Source organism: Tupaia chinensis, unplaced genomic scaffold, assembly GCF_000334495.1.
Source record: "Tupaia chinensis unplaced genomic scaffold, TupChi_1.0 Scaffold000478_3, whole genome shotgun sequence".
Taxonomy (NCBI): domain Eukaryota; kingdom Metazoa; phylum Chordata; class Mammalia; order Scandentia; family Tupaiidae; genus Tupaia; species Tupaia belangeri.
In genome coordinates, this window is record NW_006159990.1 from 4,658,509 (window position 1) to 4,665,330 (window position 6,822).

The window sequence follows — 6,822 nt, forward strand, 5'->3', positions numbered from 1 at the left end:
CACTTGGAACTTCTCAGTTTTTACAAATGAAAAGAAGACTAATTGATCAAAACTCCTGTGGCAACCAGCACTTTCTCATTCCATCATCAGATTGGGAATTATTTGCCAAAAATCACAAGGGACTCTGGAATTCAAAAATATGAAACAATTTTACTTAAACAAATTTAAGTAGAAGAATGCTTTCTTTTTTCTATTTCAAAACAAAGTTACCATTGCTTAGTAATTTATAATGAACTATTTTACATGTAAGGCTTATTTTTTAAGGAGTAATCCAAACGCACTCATTCTAGATTTCTTCCTGGCTCATTAATTACTAGCACCCTACGCCATCTGTATTAGCTCTGATCATGTTGCTCACAAAGTATAAAAGCTTGCCAAATACTAGGATCTTGTTTTATTATTGCTATTTCCATGTGACTTGGGTATTATTTCTTCAAAAGCCAAACTTCATACAAGGGCATCAGCCCCAAATTAGTCCACCTAAATGTTGTGTTAATGTAAAAATTGTTAGTTTGCAAATTGATGTTATATATAAGAAAAGAGAGCTGAGTCTAGAGCCAAAGTCTCCAACACTTGCAGCAGTGGTTCTCAAACTCACGCACATTAGACCAGCTGGGACCTTTAAACAACACCGATGTTCCCACCTTTAGCGTTTTGCTACAATTCGTCTGAGGAGCACATTGGCATTTTTTTTTTTAATCCAGGCAATTTTGTTGTGCACCAAAGTTTGGAAACCACTGATTTAAGGCTAAAGATTTACAGGCTGTGGGACAGGTCTGAATAACCCTCTTCCAGCTCTTTCTTCACTTAAAGGAATTTTTATAAATGATGACTCCTACAAATCTCCTTTCTACCCTTACCTTTCAAAACCTCAGGAAAAATGAAATAGTTGCCTCTGTCTCATGATTTTTCATAGTTTTAGACCTGTCTACAATGGGAGAATGTTCTAGGAAGGATATTCATCTTAATTATGTTAATTCTCCTTAGCCAAGAAATGGGAAGCTGAGATCATCCCTCTGGATCACCAAAGATATGTTTATCACTGCTATAAAATTGTTTTGGGGCTATCTGAATACATCCTTCAGATTTGTAAAAGATTTGTAAAATAACAATATATTTCCCAATGGGTCATTCTATAGTATGTAGAATACTGAAGGCTAAGACTTTTTTTTATTTTTCCAAATGTTATTATTTCAGAATTCTAAGTGATTCTATATGAGTATACCAATTTAACTCCATTCGTCATGATTTTGAATCTTCATGGAAAGTACTTTTGACTATATTTCTTCAGCAAGACATTCAAATAAACAGTAATTTTCAAACATATAATAATACTTTATAATATCTTTATAAGACAAACTACAGAAACCGCTTATAAAGTTTGTCTTATTTTCACTAGATGCTTTAAAAGTAAATAAATATGTATAGGTCCATTTTACATGGCCTAAGAATGAATCACAAGTTTAGTTATTTACAGGATTTCATAGTATTAAAATTTGTTTTTAATAACCAACATTTAAAAAAAATAGGAATCTTCTTTAGATATATAATCAATAATGCAAATTTAATTATGAATAATACAAAAGTTCTAGAACTTATCTATTTTAATTAATTAGTATTAACTATACATCATTTTCAAATATATTTAAATATGCAATAATAGAATTAATAATAATTAATGTTCTGTTAACAACAATATCAATAAACATAAATGAATTTACAATATTATGCCAAATGTGGTATGTGAATTATTTTGATTATGTCTTTTATAACTCAATAAAGGGGGGACATTTGTTATTCCTATTTCTATATGTGGAAATGGGATTAAAATAGTTCACGTATTTTCCCAAATTATACAGAGAATTAATTCTGAGATCCAGGATTCAAACCAAGGTAGACTATTTCTGGTACCCTTATTTAATACAATGTAATGAAATTAACAGAAATTAACATGAGACCTTAAGTAGCCAGATATGTATTGCTAACATCTAAGCATCCTGAATACAAAAGTTTAAAATTCAGTCACTCTTTATTGATCAGTATGATATGGTATCTATATATTTAGGAACATAACTGCACATTATTTAGCTTATTGTCAGCTAAATACTTAATGGTATTCACATGTTGTCTTTGTATATATATAATTTGGATTGACAACTAATCAAATCCATAAACATTTTAAAGATTACAGACTATTTGACTTAATCATCTGGATATAAATTAGTAAGATTTTCTTTTAAAAAAATATGCATGTAGGGACCAGCAGTTAGCATAATGGCTATGTCGCTGGACTTCCACGTAGTTGACCGCAGTTCGAGTCCTGGACCCAGTGGCTTAAACTCACGCCGGGCATGTGTGCGTGCGTGCCCAAGATCCCAAAAGGAGAATGGAGGAGAAGGGATTGCAGCATGACCATCCCCCCTGGGGGGTGATTTCTCGCTTTCTATCGCTCTGTCTCTCTCTGTCTGTCTGGCGAGCGCATGCGCCCTATAGCAAAAACCTCTCCAAAACAATATCAATAAACATAAATGAATTTACAATATTATGCCAAATGTGGTATGTGAATTATTTTGATTATGTCTTTTATAACTCAATAAAGGGGGGACATTTGTTATTCCTATTTCTATATGTGGAAATGGGATTAAAATAGTTCACGTATTTTCCCAAATTATACAGAGAATTAATTCTGAGATCCAGGATTCAAACCAAGGTAGACTATTTCTGGTACCCTTATTTAATACAATGTAATGAAATTAACAGAAATTAACATGAGACCTTAAGTAGCCAGATATGTATTGCTAACATCTAAGCATCCTGAATACAAAAGTTTAAAATTCAGTCACTCTTTATTGATCAGTATGATATGGTATCTATATATTTAGGAACATAACTGCACATTATTTAGCTTATTGTCAGCTAAATACTTAATGGTATTCACATGTTGTCTTTGTATATATATAATTTGGATTGACAACTAATCAAATCCATAAACATTTTAAAGATTACAGACTATTTGACTTAATCATCTGGATATAAATTAGTAAGATTTTCTTTTAAAAAAATATGCATGTAGGGACCAGCAGTTAGCATAATGGCTATGTCGCTGGACTTCCACGTAGTTGACCGCAGTTCGAGTCCTGGACCCAGTGGCTTAAACTCACGCCGGGCATGTGTGCGTGCGTGCCCAAGATCCCAAAAGGAGAATGGAGGAGAAGGGATTGCAGCATGACCATCCCCCCTGGGGGGTGATTTCTCGCTTTCTATCGCTCTGTCTCTCTCTGTCTGTCTGGCGAGCGCATGCGCCCTATAGCAAAAACCTCTCCAAAAAAAAAAAAGAAAAAAGAAAAAAAATTGCATACATACATTTTAAAAGAGGAAAATATTTGTTGTCCACTTGGAGTATAAACTTCACATCCCTCCTTTAACCCTCTTACTATCACATAAGTACCAGATACCAGACTCTTTAGCACATCAAACTGAAATGACTCAATCCATAATTGTTTCCTTCCAAGGACCATCAATTAATAACCCAAACAACCTTCAGGGTTTTCAAATAGCAACACTCATAGGGTGATATGTGTTCTGATATGCTATGACGAAGTATAAAGTTCAATAGTTCTTTGTGCAAATTATTGTCCTTTTTTTAAGATGAAATATCTAATAAGCTAATTGTCTATACATTCTAAAAAGAGTTGCACTTTAAAATAAGTACTCCACATTTTCAGTACAAATTGAAAACCATATTAGATGTGTAGATAAACATAAATTGAATTACAAAAACAATAATTGCCCCCAAATTTAGGGAGAATACTGGGATAGTCGAGGGTTTAGAAAACAGAAGTGAGTGCGTGCACTCACACACACACACACACACACGTACATTTATCAGTTAGGAACACACAACATAGGGCTGTGTAGTCTTTTGATAGGAGAAGAAAGAAGCACATACACTTGCACTCGAAATCTTGATGACTACTTAGTGCTGGCACTGCTACATCACAGCCATCTACAGGGCTGTTTAATTACTAGCTCAATATGTGGCTCGTAATAATAAAAATTCCATGAAGCATTTATTATTCTTTTCAGTCCATAGATGAGAAAGCCAAGCTCTAGAAGAGGTAAGTAACATATCTAAGGTTATAAAGCTTTGGCGCATGTATTCGATTCTGAAACATCACACCCTTCCCTGTACACCACATGAACTAAAATTATTTGCTTATTTTTTTGCGTTCCTGCTTTTGAATGATCGCCCATGTAAGCAGGAGAGGAGTATAAATATAAATGCTTAGAGTCTTATCATAAAAAGCTTTTTAAAACTGTGAAATATGAATGTCAATTTTTCCTTAAATGGTTGAAAATTTTTAAAAATTATAAATTAAGAAATGCTTTTATCAAAATTATCTTTATTTGAAGCTTATTACTACACCTTAAAAGAAAAACCTTCCAATTAGAAAAATAAAAGGCTATTATTATTCATATATTGTACTTTCAAAATTATAAATGCAGTTTTTAAATATTGAAAAAGTACTGCTCAGAAATTCAAAAGGCAACATGAAAACATTTTGAAATGTGAGTAATTAACCAAAATAACTATCTTTTTATTGTACATTATAAAATCTGATAAACCTAGTTTTAACATACTAGGAGGTGTGACACGTTCTATTATTTTGAAGAAAGAGCACAAGTAGCATGAATTATTGAGATTTAAAAAAATACAAGGCCTTGTTGTCATAATTCTCCTGCCTCACCCTCCCTGAATCACTGGGATTACAGGCACATGACACACTGCCCAGACTTTAGGTTGGACCAGGAATTGAAACTGGGGCTCCCTTGTAGTCCCAGCTTATAGAGCTAAGCATCTTTTTTTTGTTTTTTTTTCAAAAACACAAACTTTATTTCTCAACATAAGGTCCATCAACTTCAAGACATATTCCTATATAACAATAATAACCGTTTTAATCTATCCCTAAAGGAAAGGACTAAGCTATCTGGGAATTTAATCATGTCAATATAGTCTTTTTTACATTATTAACTGAAAAAATATGAGTAACCTTTAAAGATTTCTTAAGAAAGACTAGCAAACAAAAAGAAGTCAGAACAACAACCAAAAAGTCAGAATGAGCCAAATCAGAACTGTAGGTGAATGCCTAATTATTTCCCACTGAAACCCTTGCAAAACTGCCCTTATGTGATGAAAGGAATTAGCAGTGGCACTGTCAATATGGAGAACTCTGGTGAAGCTTTCTTGAGCATTTTTCTGCTAAAGCTTCAGCTAACTTTCTCAAATAAGCAGATGTTATCCTGAGGCTCTCCAAAAAGTCATCAACTGCTTTGAGCATCCAAAAATACTGTGACCATGATCTTTGCTCTTGACCAGTCCACTTTCGCTTTGACTGGACCACTTCGCCTCTTGGTAGCCATTGTTCTGTGTTTTCTCTCAATTTATAGTCCTACTGGTAATGTGTCATCTCCTGTTACAGTTCTTCGAAGAAATTATTCAGGATCTTAATCCCACTTGTTTAAAAATTCCACTGAATGTCCTGCTCACCTGCAGCTGATCTGGGCACAACAGTTTTGGTACCCATCAAGGAGAAAGCTTGTTCAAGTTTAATTTTTCAGTCAATATTGTATAAACTGAGCCAGTGGGGGTTATTTATGGTGTTTCTGCTGTTAATCATCAGTCCTCTTCAATTAGGGCACACACAAAAAAAACCTTTTTCCTCAAAAATTGATGTGGATGGTTTGCCACAGCAGATGTCATCTTTTAACATCATCTTGTCCCTTCTTAAGTTATCTATTTGTAAACTGCTGATTTCTTTGAAGCATTGTCCCCATAATTTTTCATAAACTATTCGTGATTTCGTCATTCTTCCACCCAAGCTTCACCATAAATGTGATTCTGCTCTTGCGTCACTTGTGGCAGAATTCATGAGTTCTGACAGAGGTTCTTTTCAAACTGATGACTTATCTTAGTGCCTCAAACTAGATCCTGTTCAGACATGCTATAACAAGTAACTATGAGTTTATGTTGGTGCAAAAATTTTTTGAGATCCATGCATAGTTTTTTCATAATACACATTTTCCATGAACTTTTTGAAGACCCCACGTATGCAAAACTAAAGACCACTCTGGCTGCTCTCCCCTGAGATTCACATTTTCTGCAAAACCATGGTCCAATGGGTACTTGAACAATGCCATAGCATGCTTGATGCACCGCGACACTGCAGCCGTGCCCGTCGCAATAAACCAGCGGGTTCTTGGCCCAGCAGCTTCTCTTGTCTGAGCAAACTCAACAGCCTCCAATTATCTCCTTCATACTATGAGAGACCTGGTCCTCCAGTGACACGGGCCAGTCGCTACAGACCATATTCCGCACAGGAGTCAGGAACCGTGTCCTTGCTGACTCTCCCCACCTCCCCTCCACCGCCTCCTCCGCCTCTGCCTCCTCCTCATTGTCTTCCCTCCCCACCTCCACCCGGGCCACTAACATGGGCCAGCGCCCGGAGAGGGCACACTTAATCAAGTAGATCTCTGAACAGGCGCGCTGGGGGGGGGGGCTCCCGCTGGGCCAGGGGCAGCGAGGGAGGGGAAAGGGCTGTGCTTCCTCCTCCCAGCGTCACCAGCGTCGGAGCTAAGCATCTTAAAGGAAATTTTGTTGAGTAGAAAAATAGTTTAGTAATTTTACAGTCATGAATTACAAACACTTATAAATTATTCTATTAATCCCCTTAATTGTAATGTATGGGGTTGTTGGGAAGATCTTGAGGCATTTTTGCATCGAAACATCAAGACATTCCCGACAACCTAATAATTCTTGTGTCT

General features: G+C 35.6%; 1 pseudogene; it reads right to left on the reverse strand.

Moving 5' to 3' along the window:
* Window positions 1–3,996: 3,996 nt before the first annotated feature.
* On the reverse strand, window positions 3,997–6,367 carry LOC102490224 (protein AF-10 pseudogene; annotated as a pseudogene).
* Window positions 6,368–6,822: the final 455 nt, after the last annotated feature.